General features: G+C 45.6%; 1 protein-coding gene across 4 annotated transcripts in view; it reads left to right on the top strand.

Annotated features, from left to right (window-relative positions):
• Positions 1-16,989, top strand: part of SORBS2 (sorbin and SH3 domain containing 2) — a 687,606-nt gene that overhangs the window by 80,511 nt on the left and 590,106 nt on the right. For 2 of the 4 annotated variants that reach the window (XM_078678046.1, XM_078678068.1), the window contains exon 2: positions 8,014-8,154. The exons of the other annotated variants lie outside the window; for them this stretch is intronic. The gene's annotated coding sequence lies outside the window, so the exon portion shown is untranslated. The remainder of the gene's footprint in view (positions 1-8,013; positions 8,155-16,989) is intronic. 4 annotated transcript variants of the gene reach the window in all.

Raw genomic sequence — 16,989 nt, 5'->3', positions numbered from 1 at the left:
CTGCCAGACCTGCAGCATTTGCCTATGCATCTTAACTAGGACTTTTCTCAGCTCTTGCATTGTTCTGCAGAATTGAAATATCTTTTGCCAAAATAGTTCCATTTTTTCACAGACTCAAAATGATTACTACATGATTATGATGAAGATCACAACTTTACTATAGCTTGTATTTTTTCCAATGTTTTTGTCACAATTTTCTTGCCTTTGAGTGCCCCTCAGCACTTTGCTGCAACTGGCACCTCTCGTGCTGTTCCCACTTTGCGCTGGAATTTCTTTTTCCACAGTGCAAAAATGATGATTTAGTCCAAAATCACAACTTTGATGTGGGCAGAAAGAAATGTAATCCCCTTCATTAGCTAATCACATTTGTCCAATAATTAAAATGAGATTGGAAGAAATAGTGCTTTTTGTATTCACAATTTTAAATGGTTAAAATATATGAAGGTGTTAACACTGTCAAGCCCACTGTCAGAACCCCTTTCAGAGGGCCACAGGGCAAGAAGGAATTACTGGGCCCAGCCATGGGAGTTGAGGGCTTTTACTCCTGATGGCCCGTGGCCCGGCCTACAATGGGGGCTTGGCTCTCCATGGTAGCAAAAGTGATTGTTCATCCAAAGACTTGCTTTTATGAAAATGGGAGTATTTTAATGTGATCGCACAAAGCATAGAATCAACACAACACACTAAATAATCCCCACATCCTCTTAAGGTCAGTGTGCTAGTGCCATCCAAGACAGAATCCCTGAAGTCCCTCTTTTCCTGTCTAGTCGGGCTGGTTATTTCTCATTCTGTACTTTAGGCAACTCCCAGATGCAGGCCACAATAGTCCTAAAAAAAAAAGTTGATGGTTTGTCTTAAGAATGAATGCTTGGAGCGTTTAGATGTTAAGTGTGTGCAAATTCCCAGCAGGCTCAATAACCTGGAACAGTTTTACCTGACCTGATGGCTGCTGGCAATCCCAGGAGGACCAGGGCACTCCGTTTTGAGCTTCAGTCTTCCGACACAGAGAGCCCACGACTTCTTGAGGTCTTTCCACAATGACACATTGGCCTCCTCAGTTGTCAGATGGCGTCTGGTTGATCGTCCTCGCACGGCTCATGTTCCTCCTGGCTTCTTCAATATGGCGAACCAGGGCCATAGCCAGACTCATGGTGGCCCCCCTCCTGGTCACACTGGGGCGGGGGGATCGTGGACCTCGGCCTGCACACAGGCAACAGCCTTGCCTTCGCAGTGGCCACTTTCTTGTTCACACTGGTGTTGTGAGCTTTGGCGCACACATGGGTGACAGTCCACACTTCACAGTGGTCTCCTGCTCCTGGTCACACGGGAGTCACCTATTTAGGCCCTCACATGAGTGCCAGCCCGCACTTCACGGTGGCCCCCTTCCTGGTGACATGAGAGATGTTTACTTGGCAACAAGATCAAGTGGGCAGCCCACACTCCTGCAGAGATAGCGGCCAGGCATCTTCCACTACATTCACGAAGATACACTTTCCAGGACCCCCAGTGGGCCTCCAACCACTCGCCTCAACCTTAGAGTCCCCTGGTCTAGGCAGGGAAGCAGAATGGTGCTGCTCCAAGCTCAAGGAAAGTGGTCTTGACTTCTTGGGTGATGGCCTCTCGCCCAGCAGGGAGACTTACAGACCTTGGTACCTAGTCATCGTTCCACAGGTAGAAATTTAAGAAGTCCTCTTTTTACAGATGAACAGCGTTGTTGAACAACTTAACACAAATGTGATTTAGTGTCTGATTCTTTCAAATGTGGGTTATGGGTGTCTGTTCCTTTGAAGTGCTCCCTCCACTGCACTGCCCTTTGTCAAAGCAGCAGTCTGCCAGAGTAAGATTGGCTCAGTTCTGACTGACCTACAACACAGGCCAAGGAAATAACCAGGGATCACATCTGGCTGTTAGCATCCACTGAAATATGCCTCAAAAAGGTTCAAAGGTTTAATCCTTCCTCACTGTTGAGATTCCCTGGTCTAGAGTGCCATCCTTCTCTATGACAATGAGACCAGGCCCCAGTGGTAATATACCAAACGCTCTGAACAGATTTACACCTAACCACAAAGAGAAACCTTTTTTGAGTAAAGTTATTCTTCAATGGCAATTTAAAAACCTGACAATTGGCTAAAAAATATTTTCAGGTAAGGTATGGTTTCTTCTTTCATAACAAATTAACTTATGTTTTTAAAAAACTCATATATTCCAGTTAAAGTGAATATATTTCTACTCAATAAAACAAAAAACAAAACAAAAATCCCTGCTATGGTAATGTAAACAAATGATAACTCACTTCTCTGCTATTAAAGTCATACCTTTTCCTCATTACCTAAAACATGATGTTACATATACCATTATTGCATAGTTGGCTGCATGACACGTCCCCTTGTCACAGACGTTATCAATTACATTGCTATAAGTCTGGTTATTTATTGGTACAAATATTGTTAGGTCACAGACAGCCTCTTTAGGTGGTAGTTATGGTTTTTACGGCTGGATGTGAGTTATGGTTTGTTTAGCTAAACTAAACTGCCCATTTTCACGTGGTTTCCGTTGTATATCTTAATTAAAACTTCTTTGTAATTGTGATTTTTACGGAAGTATATGTATATAATTGTTCTGGACTATTAATGTATTTGCATTGCACTGAGCGCACTGAGCACAGGCACTTTGTCAGATTCCTTTTGGGGGGGGCATATGGCACAGAGGGGCTAGTGGGCCCCAACTACGGTGAGTGAAGCCGATGGCCGCTGTTCTCCCAGGATCTTTCCTACTATGGTTTTGCAAACGTGGCCAAGTGCAACTCTTTCTACAGACCCGCAGCTAAATTGTAAACTTCTGAAGTTTTTACAATCTCATGACAAAGCCGTAAAACAGAATTGTAAGTAGTATTCAACAGCACAAGGATCCTGTCCAGACGCAAGACTATAAGATATTGATATGATGATAAAACAATAGCAGGATGATGAAATCTAGAACTGCGGAATTTTCGTCTTTTCTTACAGATGCATATCCTACACTAACAAACTGGTGAAGTGTACCTACGATTATGAATTGAATGCATTTTTATAACGTTCTATTTTAAAAAACCTATGATATAACTTTGTGTTGCACCAATATTTATCAATGTTTTTACAAAAATTGATTATTTTTAAAAAAGCAGATATTTTTCATATGTATTTAACTTGTATTGTGACGGTTTTTACTAACTAATAACAATAAACAATAAACTGAAACTGAACTCTTTTCACGCTTAACTCTCAGTCTAGCTATGGCTTGCAGTCACAGGCTACTCAGAAAGGTTGTGTAGGGCTGCATGAGCTCAACAATCAATCAACAGACACAATAACTTAAACAACCAGCCCAATGCTTGTATTTTTATGAAAAAATGCTTTTACTCACACAGCAGTAGTAAATTCATTTGAATCCAGTGTTCACTGCAGTGATCCTGGTTGTGAATATCCACTTGCGGCATAACTCCCACTGATTTCCTTTGACCTATTCTCCCCTGGGTGGCCGCTTGATAGCTTGTCCCATAAATACCCATTACACCATCTACCCTACGGTTAGAGCAGTAGCATAAATGAGGCGCAGGTGAGTGTCCATTCCACCACAAGTCAAATATGCACTTAATTTATTTTTCTCAGGGTTCTTACACCTAGTGGTGTAGTGCGAAACACGTTTCTTCTCTCACACTCCTCCCGGGCACATCTGGAGGCCTCAATATTTTCCACAGGTGGAAGCCTGCAGTGAGCGAAGACACTGTCAGTGAATGCCAAGGAGACCAGGTGTGTCCCACATTTCTATACATACAGCTGCCCATTTCAGTTCAACCGTGAGCAGCAGCGCTGGCAGCTATGCACAGGTTAAAGCACAGATGGGATGAGAGTTTGCCCTGATGGGGTGATCCGGTCGACTCTGGCACAGACCCTGACTGAGTGGGGGCAGTCACTACTGCAGCTATAGCCCCGATTTGGCTGCTCCGTCACCATGGCAAATATGTGCATTTGTAAAGTGAGGGTATCCTGAAGCTGAGCAGGTGTGTGTGCCTAGCCCTGCAGCCCTGATTGTGCAAGCGCAGTCACCTCAACAGTTCTAGCCCTGATTGGACCAGTGTAGTCACTACTGCCCGATCAGGTTGATGCACCGAGTGGCAGCCTCGATCAGGCAAATTCAGTCACAAATTCTGGAGGCAGTTTCCTCCAGGAATCTTGTCTGAGCGATCAGGGGGGTGGCTCTCTTCAGAACAGGGGGCTCCTGACTTTTCTCAAAGGTAGTCACCATACTCTGAGATCTTCAGCCCCTATGACCTGTTGAGATTCTCCTTCCCAACAGACTTCCTTCCTGCACTGCCAGGCAAACTCTTTCACTTAGCAGGCAGTCAGGCCCTCAATGCCTCCAGCAGAAAGTGCAGACTGCTGGTGATGTCCCCTCACTTCTGCAAGATTGGCTGTAAAGCAGACACCAGCCCTGTTCACACAACAGTCCTTTGAATAGTCTGTGGAGCACTCACTTCCTTGCTCATGAAAGGATTGGAATAGGAACAAAGAAGGGTGGTGTGGGTCTCACTTTTATATACATTTTCTATACAGAGGATTTGTATCCACTGTCTCCAACTTCAGAACTTTCTCCTTTCAAGTGTCTTTCTCAGACTGCTATCTAGACAAAACCAATATGTAGCATGACACTTTTCATACGATGTAGCAGTGGGGTCATCTCTAAACCGCACACCCACAACACAGACACGATGTAGTGTGAAGTTTCTGCAACTGACTGTCATCGGCCTCTTTGAAGTAATAATCGGGGATAATCAGAAGTGCATGCCTGAGCTAGGAACTTCCTCATCCAACACAATAGAAACTGCAGTCCTACATTTTACCACTACCATCAACCGAATGGCCATAGTCATGAAGAACTAATCAGCTGCCTCCTGCTAAGAAAAGTCCTCAGGGCATTTCTAAAGGTAGGCATGTTTCCAGTCTCCTTAGTGTCTGGATCGCCACTTTCCAGTCACAAGAATGCAGGCAGTAGACTTCACTGTCCGAAGAAGCTGTCTTTATCCTCCTTCATTCGCTGTAGCAAACTGGGGGTATCCAAAATGGATCCCACTAGTTTCAGTACCCAGGCTCACTGAAACTCAGATAAATAGTACTGCACATGTGCTTCATGTGTTACAAGCAAACCGTACAAACACACACATACTCTACATACACACAGGATACTAGAGCAAGGTTCTGGGCATAAACATAATAGAAGAACCTTACGGGAAACATCATTTACCACGAAGGCATTACCACTACTAACATTTACCACGTGACACTTACCACGCAGGGTGCCTTCCACGCAGGGTGCCTTCCACGACGTCTTTACCACGGGCTGGGGGGGAGATGTGGTATTCCTTCGAGTCGTTCTGCGTGGGCTTGGGGGGCAGAGGGGGGCTGGGGGGGGTCTCCCCCCCCAAAAATAACAAGCGGGGGCAGAGGGGGGCTGGGGGGGGTCTCCCCCCCAAAAAATAACAAGCAGTTTACTTTAAAAAAAAAAACGAACATAATTTTAAAAGAAAAAGGAAAGAGCCTCCCCCAAAGACGTGCCGTGTACGTCAAAAAAACAGTCCTTTTTTTATTTTGGTATACGTGTTTTGACGCTTGTTTCAATGGAGGATGGAAGTAAGGGCTCGTAGAGAAAGACGTGCAGGTAAGACGTTTCTAGGCGTAGTAAAATCCTACGTTGTAAATACCAGCGTGGTAAAGCCACTTGCGATGTAAAATTCGCGTGGTAAAGCCATGCGTGGTAATTGAAATCGTGGTATAATCATATATTCGAACCTTACACAAGAGGGGCCTGTAAGCTACATACAGTCTCATTAACACACATACAAAGTTATCACACTATCCGTATCAAAAACGCAGTGTACTATTCCCAGGACCGGGGGAGTAGCCCTCTGTCCACAATGAGGCAGAGGCAGCTCCTCTGCTATGGTGGAGGAGTGGGCCTCTCCCTCCCTTCCCCAACCTCCCCACCAGCACCCTCCAAATCCTGAAAAATAAAACTGGTTTAATACTGGTTTTATTATTGTTTTATTTTCCTTTGACAAGTCTTGGGGGCTGGGCAACAGTGATGACTGGCCCTGAGGGGAGTGGTATGTGCACTCGCTTCACTGGACATGACGGTTTGGCTGGCCGTTTCAGGCATGCCAAACCATCATGTTCAGTCCGAGTTCCATCCAACCCAGCAACGCTGCTGGGTCAGAGAGAACAGGCACAGGCACAGTCTGTCCTGGAGCGCAAATTGAGGGTGCTCAAGCCAATCCTGAAGCTGCTCTCATGCAAAAGCAGCTTCAGGATTGGCCCTAAGGCAGGCAGGGAGCCTGTGCCTTCCGAAGAAGAGAGGAGAAGTCGAGCACAACGGTATGGAGGGCAGCAGGTACGTTTCTTTTTTATTTATCACATTGATCTCCCTTGTCCCCCTTTCCAACCCCCCTCCCCCACCTCCTCCTTGCCCGCCTCGCCTCTTTTCATGATGCGAGCCGCGCCTGCTATGAGGTCATACTTGGTGTGGTCCTCCAGACACAGGACAGGTTCAGGACCTCAGATTGACAGGGATAGGCCTAGGTCTCTGCACACACGCTAGATTAGCACGACACCAGGGTCAAAATGAAATCCGGGATACCAGATATATCTGCAGTTAGGCAATCAGAGCAGGGGTACGCGTCCATATCCCATGCAGGGGAAATTCTTATCCCATCACACCTCTACCCTTGGAAATTTGTGAATTATTCATGGTGCATCGCATGTAAAAAAACACCATAGACTGAATCTGCAACAGAGTAGAACTGGGATACACTTTTTAATGAACTGCCTCACATCATTGTGAGAGTTCCTTGCTTTCCCTCACTTCAGTGTCCACACACAATAAATCATTCATACAGCAGTCCATTGCTAGGGCTTATGCCATGCTCATCATGTTCTAGGGGCTGCACAAGGGGAGAGTTTGCTCGGAGTGTAGTACTTGGCAGCCAGCAGTCCTTTTTCTTGGTACATAGACATCCATGGCCAGCCAGCCATTTTGTAGCAATTGATTGATGGAGCTGGAGACGGTGACGCGGTTTCACATGACAAGGCCTGCTAGAGGCCAGAGCCAATGATCACACTGACCTATAGGTGCTGCTGTCAAATGCAACCACTGGTTCACATGCCAAGCCTAGCAACCACTTTCCTGGAGCAGCAAAAACACCCCCTGATGTTTAATGACAACCCGAAGGCGCAGTTCATTTGCTTGACACTTTTAATTCCTGAGAAGCGGGCTGAGGTAACTCCTTCCTTCCCTCCTCTAAATGGACGCCCTGTCCCCAGTGACCGATGAGCCCTGTCAACAGAGTCCAGTCGCACGCGTTCGAAAATAGCCCGAGGATGGGGATGGAAATTCAGATGCAAACTGGAAATAAACTGCTGGCAGGAATCTTATGGGAGCCCGGGGGGATTATTGGGCACTGGCATCCAGACTATAGAGGGCATAAGCATGCGCGTGCACGGATAGGCAATGCGGGGGCCAGGAAAGACCAATGTGGGGCCCCTCAAACTGCAGTATGAATGCGCCCGGAGGCATTAAGTCAAAGCCTGGCCAATATCGGAGAAGCCCATTCAGAACCACTGAAAAACATACAGGAAAGTACTGAGCGGGTTATTCGTTGACTGCCACGAACAACACTGGCGCCGGGCACCGGCTGCAGCCCTATTAATACTTCCTGGTCCTCGGCTGCGGCCGCTGCTCTTTCCTTTTCACCAAGAACTTGGAAAAGGAACGCAGTTATTGGGCTGAGGATTTCCTGATTTTGTGCAGGGCGCTGGGGAGGGGTGGGGAGCCGTTTAGCCTTACATTTTTATCCTGATTGTAGACAAACCCCGTCTGCGGCTGAAAATAGCTCCAATGCTCGTAGAACAGTAGCAGCAGCGGCGGCGGCAGCTGAAATTCTTCCCCTCGCTGACTCTGCCTCCGTCTCTCTGTGCACCGCAGGCTCTTGGATTTGGCGTGCACCTAAGCGGCGGGGCTTCCACGGCGTCCAGCGGGGCTCGATGAAGGGGACCTGCGCCTGCCAGCGCGCGCGGCGGAGCCCCTGCGGCTGCAGCTGAGGAGCGCCGGCGCCCGCCCGCCAAGGTAAGACGCATGCCCGCCCGTCCCCACCTGATGAAATCAAATGTCCCCCTCCCGTCTCGAGACCAACCGACACAGCAGGCGCGCAACAACCCGGTCCACGCGCAGCTTGTTCCTCCTTGACTTAAGCGGAATTGAACAATGTACCGTCCCCTTTCCCCAGTTAATCCATGTTCTGAATTGAAGCTCAGAGCTCTGTGTCAAGCATGGTTAGGGGTGGGGGCCTCTGCGCCTGGTTACACGAGTGCAACAGGGCATATTTGGACTTTTGTGTTTGAAATGCATGTTTTTGTATTATGTAATTAACACGTTCTTAGCACTGAAATATGCAAGTGGCATTTGTTTTTGTATGGTCTCACTAAAATCAGCGTATATCAAGAACTTAACGGGCCCTTAAATTCAAGCAACAAATAAGCTCCCTATGACCATGTTTGGTAGTAAAATGCATACTTAATTGGCGTTCAATGTGTCCCTTGAACCCGTGGACTGCGGTGCCAGTGCACCTGCTGCACCGTTGATAGTACCTGACTACCATGACCAATACATGTGCACCGAGCTTAGAAAGATGTGTTACAATGTCCATCTTACATTTTATTCAAATTGTGGCTTTGTTTAGTTAGAACCGAAATGCAGATGCCCTTCTCCGGTATAGAAATAGCCACCCATGAGACCTCTAATGCTTACATTTAACTTTGAGAGACCTTGAAAAGACCATTCCAGAAGTACCTGTTCCTAATATGAATGTTCTGGTGGTCTGTAATTAAAAATCCTTCCTGCCCTTTTTAAGCAAAATATTATAGAAGCTAGTCCCCAGCTAGGCCGAGGATTGCCTAAAGAGGCTGGACGCAAGGGAACACGATGGAACTCACGATTCTCGAATCCAAGAACAGCCTGTGATTTAACCAAGAGAACTCATTAATTAATTTACGGGATGTCTAGTCCTTGGTGCAACCTCTGTAGACTCGTTGACAACAGTCTGAGCCTACATTCCTAGTAGACATCTAAGTTATGATCTTTTTTTGACATTTAGATGTTTACACTTTTTTCTGATGGAACAAGGCCCAGAATTGCTGGTTCAAGCCAGTGTGTCAACACATCCTCGTTATGTCATAGCCTTAGATGCAAAGATGTCCTTGTCATGTTCTGAGACTCCAACATGTGCAGGATGTTACTCCTTCAATACAGAGATGTGTCTGTTGCATGGACATGGTGCCCCTTCCCACACCGTTGTCACTATTTAACAGTGAACCCCTTTGTCAGATTCAGTTTGTCATATTGAGTGAGTGAAATTACAAAACGTTTCATTGCTTAGTGCACATAATGTTTGGGAAAATTATGTGTGTCACACGAAATACACGTGGGTGGTTGTGTATGTGAAAATTGTATGTAAAGTGTTTCTTCTTGTACAAAAGTTACCTGCTAATTGTGTTTTCCATACACTTTCAAAGTCATGTAGTGAAAGTTGATGTTGCATCGTATGTGGCACACTATTTTTCAGATCCTGTAAAACATGTTCTGCTCAATCCAGTCTCCCACAAGTAGAAATTAAATACACTTGTAAGAAAAACAAAATTTTCCATGAAGTATACAAAACCCAATAATCAGGATGTACATAAGACTACAGTAGTGTAAAAAAAAACAAGCTCTCTGTAGTGCAAAGCTAAAGCTGTAGTTAACGATTTGTGTAGTACAAGGCAGCTATCTCAAGTAGTGTGCCAAATGTTTGGAATCTGAGTTCCTTCAAAGGAGCATGACTTGCCAAGAGCATTGTGAAGTGTCACATACTTGAATGTTTTTTCAACAAAGAATGGGTGGAAACTGCATCTTCCGGGCCTTAGCAGCACAATGAATCTTGCATTTCCATGCTCCTGCTGCAGGCCCTACCATTTTCGCTTGCCTTTTCCTACAGAACTGTAGATTTGCCTCTGAGGCAGTTTGATGATTCCATTTGGGTGCATTCTTCTTTTTCCTATAGAATATTTGTTATTTGTAGGTTGATTAAATAGCATGAGGTACCATCTTGGCTGCTTCTAAATACACGACAGAGGGTGTGTTTCTTATTAAAACCAGTTAAGCGTCATGTTCTTCTAATCACTTTAAATTGCTACTATGTTACACAAAGGATGGTACAAAGGAACCTTGGAGGTTTGGTGAAGGAGTTTGTGTGTGGATTTGTGCCCTCTTCTAGGACAACGTTTTTCTCTCAAGAAGAAAATGTTGTTTTAAATTGCTAAAACAACTCAACCTGAAGCTCAATTTCAGCCCTAGTGGGGTTTTAACTTGATAGAAGTTGTTCAAGAGTCGTGCTGAAACAATTCATAGATGTCTTGAAACATTACACTGGAATGCTGTCATGTCATAGTACTTGGTTAAGCTAGATAAGCTTGCTGAGCTTCTATTGCAGATAGCTGTGGGGTACCCTACAGATCATGGGTTACATCTGGGCGTGGTTGAATTATTTCAAGCTTGATAAAATTAATCCTGTTGCAAAGAATTACAATAACATCAAATATTTAAGGTCCAGTGGCCATATTGAAATTGTTTTCTTCAAACAAAAAAGCGAACTCAATGATGTTACCACGCACATGTGTGTGCTGGAGTTTTTCCTTTGCTTCTTTGTCCCAAGTCTGTATCTCTCTGAGTGACTTGTGAATATGCATTTGGTTCAGGCGGTGGTTCTAACTTGTTATTTTGGTCCGTAGTTCGCAACCATACATGAGGTTGGCAGGACATTGCCCTGTGTTGTTATGTGGGTTGTTCTGATATGCTGTTATAATCATGTTTCGGGTTTGTTGCAGGGTTAGTTTGTCATTTTCCACTTGTTCTATCTCCGTCTTAAGGCTCCGCATGAATTGCTCCACTATACCACTGGCCTAAGGCCAGAGGGGCATTTTTTTCCGATGTTTGAAATCTAGATGTGTGGCGAATTCAGTGAATTTGTGGCTTTTGAAAAGGGTCCATTGTCCACCTTGACTGTCTCTGGGATGCCATACTGCCCGAAAATCTCCTCCAGCTTTGGGCTGACTGACCGCATACTTGTAGATGAGATCTGCTTTGCAATTGGGAATCTTGAATATTCATCTATCACTACCATCACATAATTACCCAATTGTATTGGCCCCAAGAAATCGATTGCTTTCCGCCAGGATACAGTCTGCTTGGGTGGCTTGCTCAATAATGTCAGACGACATCAAGGATGGTGATCTTGACTCATTACAAAGTTCAGGCATTCTTTGGTTGATGAAGGTGTGCTTTTGTTTCCAGTGAGTGGGGGGGGGGGGGGGTGAGACGTGCAATCCACTGGGTTGTTGTCTTTCCCAGGCTTGTGTTCAATAGAGTATGAGTATTCTTGTAAACGGATTCCCCATTGCTTAATTCTCTGTGGCATTTTTTGCTCAAGGATATCCAAATATTGCCGTGAGCGCATGGTGATCAGTTATTATTTCAAAGTGTTTTCCGAAGAAGAAGATGCAGCAGTGTTCATTCGCCCAGACCACTGCCAGGCTCTCATTCTCTGCTTGTGAATAGGATCTTTCGACTTCCGACAAACCGCGGCTGGCGTAGGATACAAGTCTGACTCGCTCTTCATCATGCCGATATTCTGCCAAGATGACTCCCAGACCCAGTGGACTGTTGTTCACCGTGAGCTCTGTGCGCCACGTTGGGTCAAGCTATACCATGTTGGTGGCACTGCTAACTCTCCTCTTGATTTCTTGGATTGTCTGGTCACCCGCCGATCATCAATTCAGGCTGCTAGAGCTACAAATAGACTAGACCTAAAAACATAGCCACTTTTCTTTAGGGAGACTCTCAGAGAATGACAAGCCAACACTGAGCAGTACTCCCAATCTCTGTGGTTTCACTTGCTTCCTGATTGCTTTGGTGTAAGCCAGAGTGCTTCGAGATGCCTGCTGTTCCCAGTGACATGTTTAGAGCGAATATTGGTATAATACAAAATATCTTTGTCACAGTGAGTGAGTTTGCATGTACTGATAAAATTGTGAGCATTCAGACAATGATGTGTTTAGATCAGTGAATGAAAGACCATGACTGTGAATGAATGAATGACAGTGTGAGGATGGATGAATGAAAAGAGGAATGGGAGAGTAAGGATGGATGGATGAATGAATGTGAGTGTAAGGCTGGATTATTGGATACATACGAGTGGGTTTGGGTGGACAAGTGTGAGAATGGGTGAAGGTGTGAGGTGTGTGAACATGTGGATGAATGAGTGGGAGTGGAAGGATGAATACTTTAGGCAATCTCAGAATGGATACGTAAAGCAGTGGCTGAGTGAATGACAGTATAAGGAGGAATGTGAGTGAGGATAGTCGGGGATGTGAGCATGAAGGAATGAATGAGTGAGGATGGATGAATGAACGAATGGGAGTGAGGATGGGCGAACAAATGAGAGTGACCGGATTAATGGATGAGCTGTGTGGACGGATGGTGAAGGAATGCGAGAGTGACACACGATGAGAGTGACGATGGGGGACATTGACCAGAGACCGCGAAAGATCTACAGGTGCGGACCTCTCTCCCAACACCTAATCAAAGCTCCTTTCATCAGTCCTAGCTCCTAGAACTCCACACCTAAGCGCCTGTGGCCTTCGGGGGGGATGGTCGTTGGGCTGATCAGAGAACAACACTTTCACACATGAAGTATTACTGCTTGAAATTGAACAGTAAAATGCTGGCCTTGATTTCTGTCCTTATGCCTCTCTGGTGACCTGCTCCAGCCATCACAGCCGGCGTCCCCGGAAAGGGGGAGGCCCGTAGAGAGTCAAACCGAAACAGGACAACAGGGAGGGGCGACGCCTGCACTGACCCCATAGATAGATCTACTGTGAAATCTCAGGTGCCGATAGGAAGCGATAAATGTCAGTAGCCTACTGGGAGTGATGCCAGTTATCATTGTTGGGGTCATCTTCCAGATTACTTGGGGGGGGTCTGCTTTCATCGGTGGTAGTGTTTGCATAACTCAGTAGGAGGCAGTGCCAGTCCAGCTGGGCCATTGCCACATGCACGGATAGTGAGCAGAGTTTACTCTTAGTTGTTTTATTGCCCCTTTGAATGCGCTACAAACAGTCCACAACAAGCTGAGAGCCTGGGCTAACTCCCCAGCAATTGTCAATGGACATTGCTGTGGATCACTCTCCACCCTGATGTAACCAGGCACCTGCTTCTTTGTTTAAATTCATGTATGTTGTATTGGTATATCACAAACCTACCCAAAAATGCAATGGAGCGCTGTATATGGTGAAAGGCAAGTATACATACTTCTAGGCTGGAGTGCTGTCTGTCAACCAGTTCCAAAGACAGATGGGCTTAGAAAATCTGCAGATGGTTTCCAAACTTCCTTGTTTCATTATTCCATCATTTTTTTTAAAAGCCAGCATCCAACATGTTACTTTTCTTTTTTTACTTGGAACTTTTTCAGGGCTATCTTTGTGTCACTATAAGAAGTACAATAGTCACCCTTAGATGGATTAAGCGGGATGGTGTTATCACGGCTGAAACTCTGCTATGGTGCGGCAATTGGATTTAGCACACACTAGGGCTACTGGGATTTTGCACTTGGGACATGTTGGACCTGGCATCCTTGGTGTTTTTCGCCCTACCTTTTCGCCTTAGACCTTCTGTTTTTGCTGACTTCGTTCTTGCTGGCCTCAGGACTCTGCACACTTTTCCACTGATAAAGTGCTCATACAAAAGGCATATTTAATTTACCTGTAAGTACCTAGTAAAGTGGCAGTACATGTGCCCGGCCTATAAATTAAATGCAACTACTGGGCTTGCAGCACTGGTTGTGCCGACCACTTCAGTATCACTTTAAACATGTCTGAGGCCTGCCAATGCAGAGCCAGTGAGTGCAGTTTAAACTGCCATTTTGACCTGGCCTAGGCCCAAACATTCCCCTGGACAACCCAGAGGGCAGGGTCCCCAGTATTTAAAAGGCAGAACATGTACTTTTAGGTTTTTACATGTCCTGGTAGTGAACAACTCTTACATTCGTTTTTCACTACTGCAAGGCCTATCTCTCCCATAGAGTAACATTGAAGTTGACTTATTACATTTTATAAGAGTCATTTCCAAATTGGGAAAGATGACTAGTTCATGTTTGGCTCCTCTGGAATCACAATTGGAAATCCAAACTAATGGTGAAGCCGAATTTGGAATTGTAATTGTGAAAATGGTACTTTTCAAAAGTTGCCATTTTCTTGCCTTAGTCATTAGGTGCCTGCAACCTGTCTCTTGGTCACATGACTGTGTGTAACTGACAGTTGGACTTTGTGTATTGACTGTATTCCTCCTAGACAGCCACGCACAATGGGTACCATAGGTGTGACTGGATGTGCCATCACTGGCAGGATGGGTGGGAGGAGCTGGGCCCAGCCCAACTTACACTTGAATTGTCTGTTTCCTATCTCCACTCAAAGGGCTGCACACTACCTGTAGTTAGTCTGGAGCCAGTAAGGTAGGGCATATGTGCTTGTCAAAGACCTGTCTCTAGAAGCTTCTCTTCACGTCAATGGCACAACTGTGTATAAGTACTGAGCCTCAGACACCAAATATTCACTACACTTCTGGACCTGTGAATACTCTGCCAGGAAGAAGGACTGCTGTGCTGCTACAAGGGCTGCCACTCTGCTGGGCTTCCACTTTAAAGGAACTGCTGTCCTGATTTGTTGAGCTGCTGCTCTCTTTCCTGGGGAAGAAGAACTAGAGTGCCAACTTCATTGTGAACCCAAGACCCAGAGTGACTCCAAGGGATAGTCTGCGGGCAACCTGATCGGAACTTTAGGGATATAAACTACTCCCCAACCAGCTGCAGAAAGATCCTGACCCCAAGTGGTGTGGCTCAGCGTGCTTAAATCAAGCTTTTGGGCTCTTCATGGCTGCAAACAAGACAGTTCACACCGAAACCACACAGCTCTCCCGGAAAACCAGCGTGAGCTGCCGCCAGCCTATCTCTTTGCACTGTAGCTTCGATCGCTTGCAGGGGACTGCCGATGTGACGCTCCACCCCCGCTTGGCTTGTTTTTCGCACCTCGCCGACAGCCTCAAATGACGCTCTCCTTGCTTCTTGTGCCCCTCTCCAATGCAAACTGGACTCTTGACACAAAACTTAAGGACGTACAACTTCAGCTGGACTAATCTGGGACTGTAACCGACCAGCGCTCCATCGCGGTTGGCCTCAGCTTTTGCTTTTGACCCCATCCAGCTTTGTGCTTTTAGGTGCTATTTTTCACTTTATTCTTTAAAAATTCTTAGCTCCTGTACTACGAATTGGATTTTTGTTGTTTTGTTCTTGTTTTATTTATTAAATTCAGCTCTATTTTTCTAAATGATGTTTTTGTTTGGCTCTGTGCCAAGCTACCAGGAGACTGAGCACAGGTTAATTTGGGGGTTGCTTGTGCCTTACCCGGACAAGGATGGTGGTTGCTGCTTGACCAGGGCTCACACCCCAGTCAACCAGTAACCCAATTTCTCACAGGACCTTATCGGAATATAAAAAATTGGGAGACATCTGGACCACATACAACCATTTTCCTACTTGACAGATACATACAGTATGTACAATGCTTAATTGTATTGCTTTATGCAATTGTGCCATGCCTTAGATGCTCCCAGTCTCTGGGCCGTCCCGGAGTGTACCAGAATCCAGACTCACGACTACACCCCTATGCCATAAGGGCCTGTCTAATTTATACCACACACTGGTTGATAATACACTAGGTCCTCTTCTACAAGTGTGAGAAAAATAGACACAGGATTAGATGATGTTGACTGGACTTAGGCTAAGATCACTGAAGGAGTCCTCTCAATATCCATGTGGTTAACGCTCATACAACTAAAATATCTGTACTGAGTATAGTATAGTACAACCTGACTGAATAGAATGAATCCGGGCATTGATCTTCACTGATTGAGATGCAGAGTGGAGGAAGGCACTGTCTACCACCTGATCTGGAGTTCTCCCGTTATACAGCGATATTGGACCTGCTTACATGACAGGAGGTGCATGTGTCAAGGGAGATGGGCCAGGTCTAGTTACATCATGAGGTAGGTCCCACCAGCTACAGCGTCACTCGAGAATGAACAAAAACCACATCCCCACACAGCTCACCAGCTATTTGCTCCTCCACCTACACAGACCCTTATTTGTTGTACTTGCATCATGTTTGCAATAAGAGGCAAAACAGTGTTCAGGAAGACCTAAAAAGGGTTTGCACACATTTTTCTTAGTACAGACAACTTACTGGGAAAGGACAGAGCTTAACTTTGCAGTGCAGAGACAGACACAGAGTTTTGCAGTCCCTTAGTATCGTTGGACATACACAAAAAAATGCACCGCATAATCCATCAGAACTGAGTCTACTAAATATTGTAATGCAAATAATTCAGTTGCTTCTAGCAGTAGAGGAATGGTAATAATGTGTGTCCTTCAGGCATTAGTAGTAGGTCCTAGCCTGCCAGCAGTCACTTGTATGTCTTTCATCTGCACCACCTAGCTCCAGACTAATTATAAGGGCTCTTCATAAATTCACTAATGGCCCTTCCTGTATTGCAACCAACCTACTCTCACATAACCGCCAACAGGCCATGCACAGTCCACATCAGCCCCTCCATATAACGTCCAACAGATCCATAAAACACCCCAAATGGTCATTACTATTGCTTACACTGAGGGTCCTTTGCTTAGAAATCAGCACGCAGCGGTTAGACATCTTGTGAGGGGTGTCCATTACGTTACCAAGATGAGGTCCTTCACTTTATCCCATCAGATAATGGGGATAGATCGTCCTTTGGGAGGAGTCTTGGCTTTACACCTGC

Source organism: Lissotriton helveticus, chromosome 2_2, assembly GCF_964261635.1.
Source record: "Lissotriton helveticus chromosome 2_2, aLisHel1.1, whole genome shotgun sequence".
In the NCBI taxonomy this organism is placed as follows: domain Eukaryota; kingdom Metazoa; phylum Chordata; class Amphibia; order Caudata; family Salamandridae; genus Lissotriton; species Lissotriton helveticus.
Note: the sequence above shows the minus strand (reverse complement) of the source record. Positions and strands in the feature narration are given on the sequence as shown.